General features: G+C 49.3%; 1 protein-coding gene across 1 annotated transcript in view; it reads left to right on the forward strand.

The window, feature by feature from the left end:
- LOC308163774 (rho-associated protein kinase 2-like) overlaps nucleotides 1–15,404 on the forward strand; it is a gene marked incomplete at both ends in the record, with an annotated part of 345,346 nt that overhangs the window by 282,810 nt on the left and 47,132 nt on the right. The window lies entirely within an intron of this gene.

Below are 15,404 nucleotides of genomic sequence, written 5' to 3' on the forward strand. Positions count from 1 at the left end.
ACGCCTTCTTCGCAGGGAAGAGCACACCGCTGTACAGCTCCACCAGGGCTAACCTAAAGCGCGGAATCAAAGCGGCCAAGGCAGACCACAGAGAGAAGATTGAGGAATGCCTCCTGAGCAACGACTCCAGGCGGATGTGGCAGGGGGTTCAGCAGATGACAAACTTCAGAGCCAACAGGCTCACAGCCGCAGAGGACGACCCCCTGCTGGCGGGAAAGCTGAACACCTTCTACGCCCGGTTCGACGAGGGGCGAACGGAGGTAACCACAACACAAACACCACTCTCTCCAGCTCTCAGCAGCCTCACCCTCACAGAGCATGAAGTGAGACGCGTACTGAAGGCGGTGGACCCCAGGAAAGCCTCGGGGCCGGATGGCGTCCTGGGACGGGTGCTGAGGGACTGCGCCGACCAGCTGGCCGGGGTTTTCACCAACATCTTCAACCAGTCCCTGTCCCAGGCCACCATCCCACCCTGCCTGAAAACCTCAACTATCATCCCAGTCCCGAAGAAAAGCACGGTGAGCTGCCTAAACGACTACCGCCCGGTGGCACTCACACCAATCATAATGAAGTGCTTCGAGAAACTAGTCCGGGCCCACATACTCACACGCCTCCCGCCCAACCTGGATCCATACCAGTTCGCCCACAGGTCCACAGAGGACGCCATCGCGACGACTCTCCATGCCACTCTATCCCACCTGGAGAGGGGAAACAGCTACGCGAGACTGCTCTTCGTGGACTTCAGCTCCGCCTTCAACACCATCCTTCCAGACAGGCTAGTGACCAAACTACTAGACCTGGGTCTATCACACTCTATATGTGCGTGGATCGAGGACTTCCTGACCGACCGCCCCCAGAGGGTGCGGGTGGGCCCCCACACCTCCACAGCCCTCAGACTCAGCACTGGGTCCCCCCAGGGCTGCGTGCTAAGCCCCATCCTCTACAACCTCTACACCTACGACTTCACCCCCGTCCACCCCAGCAACTCCATCGTAAAGTTTGCAGACGACACCACCGTGGTGGGATGCATCTCGGGGGGGGGGACGAGGCGGCGTACAGGGATGAGGTAGAGCAACTGAGCAAGCTGTGCAAGGTTAACAACCTGCTGCTGAACAAGTCAAAGACCCAGGAAATCATCGTAGACTTCAGGAGGAAAAAGTCCGAGATCCAGCCCCTGCTCATCGACGGAGAGAGCGTGGAGAGAGTCTCAACCCTCCGATTCCTGGGGATGCACATGCGGGATGACCTGACCTGGAAGGACAACACAAAAGCCACCATCAAGAGGGCACAACAGCGGCTATACACCCTGAGAGTCCTCAGGAAGGAACACAGCAAGCAGGAGATACTGGTGACCTTCTACCGCGGCGCAGTGGAGAGCATCCTCACCTACGGCATCTGCAACTGGTTCTCCAGCTGCACAACAGCGGAGAGAAATGCGCTACAGAGAGTCGTGAGAACAGCACAGAAGATCACCGGCGCCCCCCTCCCCTCTCTGGAAGAGCTGTACAACACACGCTGTCTCAGGAAGGCCTCCAAGATCTCCAGGGACCCGACCCACCCTGGGTACGAACACTTTACCAGGCTGCCCTCGAAAAGGCGGTTCAGGACCCTGGCCACAAGGACAAACAGACTGAAGAACAGCTTCTACCACAGGGCCGTCCAGGCCCTGAACACAGCAAAGACCTAAGTTCTGGGAACTGGACAGTCTGGACGGATTGATGGCAGCTGCTGGACTGAAAAAATCAGGTGTAGTGCTGAGGCACAAACATGTACATTTCAAGCCTGCAAACTGTGACACTTTAAATAAATGTGAAATAATACTATTGTGCAATATGACAACCCTAGTCGTCTATCTGTACAGTATAGTACAGTGGATAGTGTACATAGCCTTTATTTATGTAAACCAGCTCCTTCCCTTCTTGTGATTTTTTTTTTTTAAGTTTTTTTTTTTTTTCCTTTCCTAACACCAGGGGAGCCACCCCTCCTAAATTTCGTTGTTTGGTACCTGTACTGTAGCAATGCCAATAAAGTCCATTCATTCATTCATTCATTCATTCATTCATTTGTATCTGAACATTCAAGGTTAATTTTTTATTGCCGCTGTTACCTTGATAAACTTGGGTTTACTCTAAACAAAACATGACTGATTGATTGGGCTAATTTGTGATGGGCTGTGTTTTAAATAATAATAATAATAATAATAATAATTATAATAATAAAATAGTGTTTTATTTGCCATGCAATCAACTTGTCAATCAATTGTTGGAATGTGGTATTTTTTTGCTCTAGGCACAGGGTCAGCCATAGTCAGTGCCCCTGTAGCGATTAGAGTTAGGGTTAGGGTTAGGTGCCTTGCAACAGCAGTGGTAGGCGCCTTAGATATAATGCCAGCAACCCTCCAGTCACCAGCAGCTCCCTCCTGAGGCTGGGATCGAACCAGCTAGCAATTGCTAGCCTGCCTCTCTAACCTCTAGGCTACCGCTGCCCCCACTTTTTACTTGTTCAGTTCGCCTTTGGAGCACAAGGCTGTCGTATCACATACATTTCTCAACCCTGTCTGGTCTATAAACATGTGGCAACTAGTATAGCATTTGCACTCTGTCAAGAACTAGGCTAACTAAATCTATAGTCTATATCAATAATATCATTCACCATTAGTTCCGCATGTATTTCATTTCAAAGCTGTAAATGTGTTTCTAGCAGTAATACATTCTATACTAACTAATACTCAATTCGTTTTTTTATCCATGTTTTATGTTCTGTTGTCATGTTCATTCATAACTTTCATCAGGCTACTGTAGCCAACTCTTGTCCTCCATGCTTGTTGTTTGTGTCACAAAGTGATGATGTCCTAACTGTCCTATAGGGAGTGACGAAAAATCACTTCAGGGCAAATAAGTTTGAAATGTGGTTTAAAATAGCCTATTCCACGTGGTTTCTGTATGTTCAAACATATTTTCGAATCAGATATGAGATTTCTTTTTTTTTAAATATAATAATAATAATAATTCATTAAATTTATATAGCGCTTTTCCGAGGCTCAAAGACGCTGACAATATAGGGGATATGGGAAACACAAAAACAACAAGTAACATGGAACACAGAGTCAGCGAACGGGGAGGGGGGGGTGGTGGGGACAGGGGAGGTGGTTAGGGGTAGGGGGGGCTGTATGCATATCAGGGGGGTGGCAGGGTTAGGGGAGATGGGTAGGGGTAGCGGAGGTTGTATGGGTGTCAAGGGGGGGGGGGGGGGGGGCGGGGGCGCCGGGATGGGGGAGATGCCTAGGGGTAGGGGAGGCTGTAGGCAAGGGAGAACAGGTAGGTTTTGAGGTGGGATTTAAAAATGAGAAGTGAGGGTGAGTCTCTGAGTGGTTGGGGGAGAGAGTTCCAGAGGCGGGGTGCAGCTCGTGAAAAGTCACGGTGACCGAAGCCTTTGAGTTTTGAGGGTGGGACAGTGAGGGGAACAATGGATGAGGATCGGAGGGTACGGGTAGGGCGGTGGGGGAGAAGGAGGTCAGTCAGGTAAGGGGGGGCCAGGCTATGGAGGGCTTTGTATGTGAGGATGAGGATTTTGAATTGGATGCGTTCTTTGATGGGGAGCCAGTGGAGAGAGTGGAGGACAGGAGTGATGTGGTCACGGGAGCGGGTGTTTGAAAGGAGGCGTGCAGCAGAGTTTTGGACCATCTGGAGTCTATGGAGGGAGCGGGAGGTGATGCCGGTGAGTAGGGAGTTGCAGTAGTCAAGGCGGGAGGAGATGAAGGCGTGGATGAGGGATTCAGCAGCGGACGGGGAGAGGCAGTGTCTGATTTTTGCTATATTGCGGAGGTGGAAGTAGGAGGTCTTGACGATGGAGCTGACGTGGGGATCAAATGAGAGGGTGGGGTCCAGGATGAAGCCGAGGTTGCGAGCCAGGGGGGAGGGGGTGATGGTGGTGTCATCGATGGTGAGTGTGATGGGTCCGGTTTTATTGAGGGTGGATTTGGTGCCGATGAGGATGACTTCGGTCTTTTCACTGTTGAGTTTGAGGAAGTTGTGTGTGAGCCAGGTTTTTATTACCTTAAGTATGTACCTTAGGTATGAATTAGCAGTCGAATGGAAGAGGCGAGTAGGCTAAATTCATCAAATAACATACATGAGGTACTTCAAATACAAACACGATCTTGAACAGAATAAATAACACAACAAATGTATTATTGTTTGAGATTGAGATTGAGATTGAGATTGAGATTGAGATAACGTTTATTGCCACTATGCATTACACATATAGGAATTTGCTTCGTCACCACAGCAAGTGCGTTTATACTTTTTTCACATATCAAAAAACAGGACAACACAACAACAACACAGGACAGACAACAGTGCATTGGATAGTGCGGTATAAAGTAAAGTGCAGTGCAGTGTTTTTTTCAGTGAGTCCAGTTCAGTCCTGGGCAGACTTGGGGGCGGGGGGGGGGGGAAGCCAGAGTCATTTAACAGCCTGGCGGCTGAGGGGTAGAAGCTGAGCCTGTGGCGGGCCTTAAGTGCCTTAGGCAGCCGCAACCTTCTTCCAGAGGGAAGCAGGGTGAGGAGGCCGTGGCCGGGGTGGAAGGGGTCAGCCATGATCTTCCTTGCCCTCCTCAGAGCCCTGGTGTCATGCAGGGAGTTGAGGGAGGGCAAGGGACAGCCGATCACCCTCTCTGCTGAACGTCGCACCCGCTGCAACTTGGCCTTGTCCTTGGTCGTTGCAGCAGGGAACCAGGTGATGATGGAGTGGGTGAGGATGGATTCTATGATGGCCGTGTAGAACTGGACCATCATGGACCTCGGCAGCCTGAGTTTCCTCAGCTGCCGGAGGAAGAACATCCTCTTCTGGGCCTTCTTTGTGAGGACCTCGGTGTTCTGCTCCCACTTTAGGTCCCGGGAGATGGTCATGCCTAGAAAGCGGCATGACTCCACGGAGGCCACCGGGGTACCTCCCAGCGTGATGGGAGGGGGCAGGGCTGCTTTCCTTCGGAAGTCCACCACCATCTCCACTGTTTTTAGAGCATTTAGCTCCAGATTGTTTAAACTGCACCATCTCTGCAGCCCCTCGATCTCACCCCTGTAGGCAGATTCGTCCCCCCCGGAGATGAGGCCCACCAGGGTGGTGTCGTCTGCAAACTTCAGGAGCTTGACCGAGGGGTGGCGGGAGACACAGCTGTTGGTGTAGAGGGAGAATAGTGCTGGAGACAGGACGCAGCCCTGCGGGGAGCCCGTGCTGGTGGTCCTGGAGCTGGAAATGCTCTTCCCCAGCTTCACCCGCTGAGACCTGTCAGTCAGGAAGTCCGTGATCCACCTGCAGGTGGAGACCGGCACCTGCAGCAGGGATAGCTGGTGCTCCAGGATGTGTGGGAGGATCGTGTTGAAGGCCGAGCTGAAGTCCACGAACAGGATCCTGGCGTAGTTGCCTGCAGTGTCTAGGTGTTCTAGTACGTAGTGCAGAGCCATGTTCACGGCGTCCTCCGTGGATCTATTGGCTCTGTACGCGAACTGCAGGGGGTCCAGCACAGGATCCGTGATGAGCTTCAGGTAGGCCAGGACAAGGCGCTCCAGGACCTTCATGACGACGGAGGTCAGAGCGACGGGTCTGTAGTCGTTGAGGCCTGTGACCTTGGCCTTCTTGGGGACGGGGATGATGGTTGATGCCTTGAAGCACGCTGGGACGTGACACAGCTCCAGCGAGGCGTTGAAGATGTTGGTGAACACCGGGGCCAGCTGGTCGGCGCAGTGCTTCAAGACAGAGGGAGAGACGGAATCCGGACCAGCTGCCTTCCGGGGATTCTGCCTCTTAAACAGTCTGTTTACCTCTCGCACTGTGACAGAGAGAGGGGGTGGGGAAAGGGGGGTGGGGGTGGGCGGGGCGGGTGAGGAGGGGGGAGGGAGGGGGGGGGGAGGGGGGAGGGTGGGGGTAGCAGGAGGGACATTGGCCCCCCTGGGGGACGGGGGTGGTGGTTGTAGCCGGGGGGTGTGGAGGGAGAGGGCGGGGGTGGGCGGGAACCTCTCTTTCTCAAACCTACAATAGAACTCGTTCAGCTCGTTAGCGAGGGGGAGGTTGTCGGACATCAGCGGGGACCTGGGTTTGTAGTTGGTGATGGTCTTTAGGCCTTTCCAGACGGAGGCGGAATCCCCCTCAGAGAGCTGTTTCTGCAGCTTCTCCGAAAAGCGATGCTTCGCCTCCTTCACCGCTTTGGCGAACCTGTACTTGGCCTGCTTGACCCGGTCCACGTCCCCACTGCGCCTAGCCACCTCCTTCTCTGACCTCAGACGCCTGAGTTGGGATGAAAACCAGGGCTTGTCGTTGTTGAAGGACTTCCTGGAGCGGAGGGGGACACACACCTCCTCGCCAAGGCTGATAAATGATGTAACAGTGTCTGTGTATACATCCAGATTGTTACCAGCCTCTGGCCCCGCCCACTCCACCAAGTCCTGGTCACAGCCTGCACTCTCCAACCAGGCGCAGAGTCGCTCACATGCCTCACTGGACCACACCCTGAATCGCCGTACCACAGGTTTAGAGAGTTTTAACCTCTGCCTGTAGCGAGGGATCAGGTGTATGAGGATGTGGTCACTGTAGCCCAGTGCAGCACGGGGGACAGAATGGTAGGCTTGACGAGCTGTACAGTAGTTTCACATAGGATTCACCATTATACTGTGTTGCAACTATTTTATGGAGCATTTTATTATTATTTAAAATACCTGTTTCCATCAGTATTTCTGAGGAAATAATGTGCTGTAATTATGAGGAAACGTCCATGTCAATGCCATATTGCAACAATGGCTACTTTCTGGCCTGCATAAACAACACAAAAAACGATTACCAAAGACTACCAAGTGATGCTGTATAATGGTTCCCAAACAAACAAACAAGTATCAATACAGATTTGCTATTCTACTAATTTCACACAAATCACCATTAAAAAACTGGCTGATAATACAGTGCATTAAAAAGTATTTAACCTCAAACCGATTAAAACAACAATATCTTATGTGCAAGACTGTTTGTATACTTCTATAAAATCAAAGAAAAGAAAACATGAAATACCAATAAGAAATCATCACAACAAGCACCTGGGGAAACTCACAACAGACAAAATCAATTATACCAACTGTTGTGTACCTACTGTGGTTAGTAGGCTACCCAAATAAACACGGAGAAACGGACTGTAGTTTACTAGCTTCTTTACTTGGAGTAATGACAACGTTACATTGCATGTCACGTCCTACATAGGAATGCTGGGAGGTACGTCCAACAGGTACGTAATAACGTAGTGACGTAACGTACTCAGGCCAGGTAGAATAAACAATGCTAGAGCAATAGATGCAAACCCAAATACTCTACAACTCCTCCCCTTCTAGATAACAACAACATTAAACACCATAGCATTTACTAGTTTGAACATAACTAACAATACCCTTGCTTTAAACGGATAACTAAACACACTAGTGTCTTATTCAGAGAGATAGTTTGTCTGGAGGTCTGTGGGTGCGTGTTGGATAACGTCTCTCCTCCGGGGGTGTGACCCCCGGGCTCGCACCACCAGCAGGGAGACCCAGGCGTGGGGTCAGGGGCCGACCAGGGCTAGGCAGACACCCCGTTTCACGGTCGGAGGTCGGCAGGCCCAGGCTCTCCTGAGCAGTGTTGGAGGTAGGCAGGCTCAGGCTCTCCTGAGCAGCGGTGATACGTGCAGCAGGATCCACCACCTCTTCTGCAGTGCGTACCTCTGACCTCCGTAGTTGGTCAAGGTGGCGTCGCCAGACAGTGTCAGGAGCTACTTCTACAGTGTAGGACAAGGGCCCTTGTCTTTCTTTGATTATGCCGGGCACCCACTTGTGTTCTCCACGGTAATCCCTGGCCAGCACAGTCTGTCCAATCTCTAGTTGTCTGATCTGCCGATCCATTACAGTCCGCCGCAGATTTGGCTTAAGCAAGTCCAGTCTTGAGCGTAACCCACGTCCCAGGAACAGCATGGTGGGTGTCCGGTTGGTAGTAGCGTGAGTGGCGTTACGGTAGGCAAACAGGACATTGGCCAGCTTCTGACGTAGAGAGAGAGAGGCATCTGCCATAGCTCGCAAACCTTGTTTTAGGGTTTGTACGAACCTCTCGGCGAGCCCGTTGGTAGCCGGATGATAGGGGGCTGATGTTATGTGGCGAATTCCATTGAGCTTCAGGAACATCTGGAATTCATTAGCCGTGAATTGAGGACCATTGTCACTCACCAACTGTTCGGGGATACCAGTTCTTGCAAAGAGGCTTCTCAACACGTCGATCGTGTGGGCTGTTGTCGTGGAGCTCATGGTGAACACTTCTGGCCACTTTGAACATGCATCGACCACCACTAGGAATGTTGTCCCCATGAATGGACCGGCGAAATCAATGTGGATACGTTGCCATGGCGATGCAGGCCATTCCCAGGCATGGAGAGGTGCAACTGTCGGCTCATTCTGTACACGCTGGCAGCCAGAGCAATGCATGGCGAGCTGTTCTATCTGTTGGACAATCCCCGGCCACCAGACGTAGCTCCTGGCGAGTGCTTTCATCTTCACCACTCCCAGATGGCCACTGTGTAGCTCTTCCAGCACCCTGGACCTGAGCTTGGTGGGGATGACGATCCTCATTCCCCACATAAGGCATCCAGAGTCAATGGTGAGCTCGTCCCTACGTCGGTAATAGGGAGTGAGGGGAGACCCTTCGTGGGTTGTCCAGCCAGTCTGCGTTGCTCTGTACACTTGTGAGAGAGTTGCATCTTTCCGGGTCTCTCTCTCAATCATTTCCGCCGTCACCGGGAGGCTTTCGAGTTGCATGAGTGTGAACATCTCCACCGGTTCCTTGTCCCCCTTTGTCGTTGTTGCTGTGTCAAGTGGCAGCCGGGACAACCCGTCTGCGTTGGCGTGTTGCAGTGTTCTCTTGAATTCGATCTTGTACCGGTGCCCTCCTAGGAACAGGGCCCAGCGCTGCATCCGTGCTGCAGCTGTCACAGGAATCGCCTTCTGGGGGTTGAATATCGAGACCAGCGGTTGATGGTCAGTCACCAGGATGAACTCCCTGCCGTACAGGTACTGGTTAAACCGTTTTACGCCCCAGACCAGGCCCAACGCCTCCTTGTCTATTTGAGAGTAATTCTTCTCGGCCGGGGCCAGGGAGCGTGAGGCGAACGCTATTGGTCTTTCGGTCCCGTCCCGCATCACATGTGACATAACGGCTCCTATACCATACGGCGAAGCGTCACATGCTAACTTCACAGGCAAGGAGGGGTCGTAGTGTGTGAGTACTGTCTCCGATGTCACAAGCTTCTTCACTTCCTGGAAGGCCTGTTCACATTCTGTGGTCCATTTCCATTTCCGTTCTGCCTGAAGTAGTTGGTTCAACGGGTAGAGCACCGTGGACAGGTTAGGCATGAACCGGTTGTAGTAGTTGATGAATCCGAGAAACGACCTCAGCTGCTGTACATCCTGTGGCTGAGGAGCCTCCATGACGGCCTCGATTTTCTCTTTGCATCTATGCAAGCCCTGTGCATCGATGGTGTGGCCACAGTATGTGATACATGATTTAAAAAACTCACATTTGTCACGTCTGGCCCGGAGTCCGTAGTCTTGAAGTCTCTGTAAGACCTTTTGGAGGTTCTCCAGGTGTTCGTTATCGTTGGCCCCCGTCACAATGATATCATCTAAGTAGCACTGTGTGCCTGGAATCCCTTGTAACACCTGATCCATGGCTCGCTGCCATATGGCCGGGGCAGAGGCCACTCCGAAGACCAGCCTGTTGTATCGGTACAGGCCTTTCAAAGTGTTTATCGTCAGGAACATCTTCGAGTCTTCTTCTATCTCCATCTGTAGATAGGCTTCAGCCAGGTCCACCTTGGTGAACCGTTTTCCACCGGCCAGGTTTGCGAAGATGTCCTCAATCCTGGGTAATGGATATTGTTCTGCTTGTAGCACAGGATTGATGGTGATCTTGAAGTCTCCACACAGCCTCACTGCCCCTGACTTCTTTGCTACTGGGACAACGGGTGTGGCCCATGGACTCCAGTCTACCTTGGACAGGATCCCATCAGCTTCCAGGCGGTCCAGCTCAGCTTCCACTTTCTGTTGTATGGCGTATGGAACTGGGCGTGCTTTGTGGAAACGTGGGTTGGCTCCGTCTTGGAGAACGATTTTTCCCTTGATGTGTTTTAACGTCCCGATGCCGTCTTGGAATACAGGTGCTGCGGCATCCAAGACTTTCTCCAGTTTCACCTCTGTGGACTTGTGAGTGGGGTTTGGCGCCACCTGCAGGCTCTTAATGGATTTCCAGTCCAGCTGCAGCTCCCTCAGCCAGTCTCGCCCCCACAACGCTGGTCCTCCTCTTCTTACGACGTACAAGTCCAAAATGCATTGTTGACCATTGTGTTGTACATCCACAGGCAGTACTCTGAGGGGCTTGATTTTCTCTCCAGTGTATGTTTTTAGGAGGATAGATGATGGGTTCAGCTTCTGGTCTCCAAAGTACTTCACAAAGTCAATGTGTGCCATCACTGACACTGCAGAGCCGGTATCCAGTTCCATTTGTACTTGTTTGCCATTCACCTGTGGTGCAAGCCAGATAGCTTCCCTGCCGCCTCCTTTGACATGGTAAACATCCAAGCTATTGGTATGTTCACTCTCCTCGTCTGACTCGTCGTCTGCAGCCTCCTCCATGTTGTGCACTTTCCTGTTCTTTTGCGCACTCCACTGTGTCTTTTTTTCATTTTTGTTCACTCTTGATTTTCCCGAGCGACACACCCTCTGGATATGTCCAGTTTTGTTACATAGTCTGCAGACTTCGTCTTTAAACCTACACTGTGATGGGGAATGTGAGCCCCTCCCACACCTGTAACACAGTTCTTGCTCTCTTGTTTGTGTGACGGTTGCCATTTTGTTTACATTTACTGCCTTTACTCCTGTCTGCAGTTCAACAGCATCCCTGGCTGCTGTTTCCATTGAGACTGCGATTTCCACTGCCCTTTTGAACGTGAGGCCGGCCTCTGTTAGCAGTCTCTTCCGTATGGCCTCACCAAGAATGCCACATACCAAACGGTCTCTCAACGCATCATTCAGTCCATTTGCAAATTCACAATGTTCAGTGAGTCTCTTCAGCTCAGCCACGTAACTGACTATGGATTCACCCTCATGTTGATTTCGTCTATGGAATCTGAAACGTTCAGCAATTAGTAGTGGTTTTGGGGATAAATGTTCTTTCATTACCTCCACCAGTTGCTGGAATGTTTTTACGGAAGGCTTTTCTGGGGCAGTTAAGCTGCGCAACAGGCCATATGATTTCCCCCCCATTGCACTCAGCAACACTGCAACATGTTTGTCATCCTCAATGTCATTTGCCTTGAAATACTGTGAAATGCGTTCAGTATATTCAACCCAGTCATCCGTCGCGCCGTCAAACGGGTCAATTGATCCAATTCTAGCCATCTTGCCACGCTGTATAACGGGACTTTCACTTTCACTACTCACGTCGGAGTCACTAGTCTCAGTTTGTTGTTCCCGCGAAACGAGTTCAGTCATATCAGAGACAGGGTTCACTTTCCAACCACCTCGTCGCCACTGTTGTGTACCTACTGTGGTTAGTAGGCTACCCAAATAAACACGGAGAAACGGACTGTAGTTTACTAGCTTCTTTACTTGGAGTAATGACAACGTTACATTGCATGTCACGTCCTACATAGGAATGCTGGGAGGTACGTCCAACAGGTACGTAATAACGTAGTGACGTAACGTACTCAGGCCAGGTAGAATAAACAATGCTAGAGCAATAGATGCAAACCCAAATACTCTACACCAACTGTTTTCAAGTGTTAATTATATATGCTAAATAAGATGCTGTCAAATGAACAATCAGGATGCAATGTCCCACAGTGTTATCTTCGCCTGATTACTTGTCTTTTCTTATAGTAATTGTTGGATAACAAACAAGAGACATTCAATACAGAATAGGAAATAACGTATTTGCAAATTCAGTTGAATCTTACAGAGCCTGCAAACTCCCCAACATAGTCTGTATGTGTAGTTGTGTATACCATCTCGCCCACCTCTTGTCTATGAAGTGATTATAACAAACTGATAGGGTTTCATCATTGTGAAAAATGATTGATCCGTTTATTCTGATGTGGGCTGTGGGCCTTCTGCTTCTGATGTGAACAGAATAACACACTATAAGTGACAGTAATCTGTTTATAACAACACTGACTTAGATCAATCAATCACACTTTATTTATATAACACAAGTCATGCATTGAATGCAAGTGCTGAACATAAAAACAATAGTAAATATATTACACTACAATAAGAGGTAGGAGATATGAAATAGATACATTGTATTTGTGTAAAATAAATACAACACAATAAAACCAGGAATAAAACAAGATATAGAAGATAACATAGGAGTAAAAGTGCAAGTTGACATATACTAGATAAAAGCAGGCTAAAAAGTTTTTTTTTAAGTCCTCCGGCAAGCCGTTCCACAGTGTCGGGCAATAGTGGATAAAAGTGGCCTCGCCATGGGTCTTAGACCGGACCCCTGGAACAACCAAGAGACCAGTACCAGAGGACCTGAGGGATCTATAGTCGGTACAACTCATCCCTGCGAGTTATTTCTCAGGTCACCTTAGGAAGCAATCCCCACCAAATGAAGAATTTACTTAGATAGGGGATAGATGTCCAGTGCCTCCATTCAGAGTCTGTGTTCTATGGGATGTTTTGTCTCCTACTCTTTACCTTATGTAACAGAGTTGGGAATGTATGTTTAGTTGTGGTGAATGTAGATGAGTTTCGCCGTGCTTGAGCAGCCCTGGTTGTTGCTGGAGCCCCCTTTGGAGTTTGGGTGTACTGCAGGTCTGCGCGTTCTTTTGTCCTTCTGTTGTTGCCGTACTTACGGTGGTACCAGAATATGGCTGCCATCTTAATGGGTATGTGCGCGATGTAAAATGCTCCTCGTGTTTTGTTGTTTGTGTGGAGAATCTTGTAATGTAGGGTGAAAATGTTGGTGTAGTACTGTGCTGTTTGTTTTTACATGTATTGTGATGATGTGATGTATTGTGATGATGTGAAACAGAACATTTATTGTATGTTATTTTGAATGCGCAGATTTGCAGACCAGAGGAAGATTTGTGTTTTATATGTCTTCCATGCAGGTATGTTGCTCCACATGTTGTTTGTAATTGTTATTTGTAATGTTTGAGGGAAATTTGTGTTCTTTCTGTAAACAAATTATCCTGATGTGAAATATACATACACGGTGGGACAACCAGAATATGGCTGCCATCTTAATGGATTCACAAGAGTTGCAGACCAGAGGAAGATTTGTGTTTTATATGTCTTCCATGCAGATCAATAAAAAGAATTGGTTGAAAGAAGTTTGCCTGTTTGACCATCGTTACACTTACCTTATCCGACCGGTCTCAAAATGTAGCCTATAATTAATGCAAGTGCAATCAGGCTAACGTTACTCATTCTCGCAGTTCCAAATTAATGAACGTTGAAGCGCACTGCCGTCGGGTTGTAAAATAGCCTAGTTTGATAGGCCTATTGACAACGAATAAAACAGTGAAGATGACAATTGTTTCTGCTGTTGTTATTAAAATCTGTTCTCCGTTGGTTGTATCTCAAAATGTGGCCTATTAAAATCTGTTCTCCGTTGGTTGTATCTCAAAATGTGGCCTATTAAAATCTGTTCTCCGTTGGTTGTATCTCAAAATGATGTGGCCTAACTAATGATGTGGCCTAACTAATTAATGCAAGTGCAGCCAGGGGCGTGTCCAGGGGGTGGCATGGGGTAGCACGTGCCACCCCTGAAATCTGATTGGCCACCCCAGGTGCTACCCCCCTGATTGATTGGCACACAGCTGACATGATGTATATAATTTGATGTAAAGAACTCTCAAGAAACACATACGAAATATTGTTTTAAGTAACCCTTAACCCTTAACCCTGTCTCGTTCTGAATGTCGTCAGTGAATTGTTACTGCTGGGTCTTACCCCTCTCTCTCTCTCTCTCTTTCTCTCCTCCCTCTCTCTCGCCCTCCTCTCTCTCCCTATCTATCCCCCTCTCTCTCCCTCCCCTCTCTCTCTATCTCCCTCCTCTCACTCTCTCTCTCCCTCCTCTCTCTCTCTCTCCCTATCCCTCCTCTCTCTCTATCTCCCTCCTCTCCCTCCTCTCTCTCTAACTTCCTCCTCTCTCTCCCTCCTCCCCCTCTCTCTCTCTCCCTCCTCTCTCTCTCTCTCTCTCTCCCTCTCCTCTCCTCCATCAGTTACCTGGTTGTGTTCATCCCCTCTACGGCTCCTGTTGGTTCTGAAGTGGACCAGGCAGAACGCGACCAGGCAGAACGCGACCAGGCAGAACGCGACCAAGACCCAGAGCAGACAGGACCAGTCCTGGACCAGCCAGGAGGTGGCCTCACTCTGGACCTCCTGGGCGGGCCACCCCGCCTGGGGGGGCATCTCCATACCCACCTGGGACCAGGAGGGAGACTCAGACAGCATCTCACGGATCATCTCTGATCTGTCTCTGTCTCTATACTGTTTTCTACCACATATTTTCCTTCCCTTCGCCTCTCTATTAATTTGCTTGGACACAGAGCTCTGTGAACAGCCAGCCTCTTTAGCAATGACGTTTTGTGTCTTGCCCTCCTTGTGCAAGGTGTCAATGGTCGTCTTTTGGACAACTGTCAGGTCAGCAGTCTTCCCCATGATTGTGTAGCCTACAGAACTGGACTGAGGGACCATTTAAAGGCGTTTGCAGGTATTTTGAGTTAATTAGCTGATTAGAGTGTGGCACCAGGGGTCTTCAATATTGAACCTTTTCACAATATTCTAATTTTCTGAGATACTAAATTTGGGGTTTTCATTAGTTGTCAGTAATACTCATCAAAATTAAAAGCAATAAACACTTGAAATATATCAGTCTATGTGGAATGAATGTATACATTATACAAGTTTCACTTTTTGAATGTAATTACTGAAATAAATCAACTTTTTGATGATATTCTAATTATATGACAGAACGGACATTGTAGGAGGTAACTGCCTCCAGCAGAGGGCAGTAATGCAGCATCAAGGACGCACGCTGCCGTTAAAACCAAAAGAAGAAGAAGACGACGAGGTCTATTCCCGCGATACCAGGGAACGAGAAGTCGATCTAAGATGGCGGAGTCAGTAAACACACACCGTGCTGAAGACCTTACGAGTGATTATTAAGTTTACAACTGTGACAGAGGGCAAACATTAGTCACATCCATAGATAGTTACATCTCTGTATTTGGTTTCCTTTACTGCGTATGAAAACATCTCCACAGTGAACAAGGACTCTGAGTGTCGAAGGTCAGTAGAACTAGAATCCTTTGTCTCAGCTCGCTGCCTCACTGT

Source organism: Nansenia antarctica (assembly GCF_963989245.1).
Source record: "Nansenia antarctica genome assembly, chromosome: 8".
In the NCBI taxonomy this organism is placed as follows: domain Eukaryota; kingdom Metazoa; phylum Chordata; class Actinopteri; order Argentiniformes; family Microstomatidae; genus Nansenia; species Nansenia antarctica.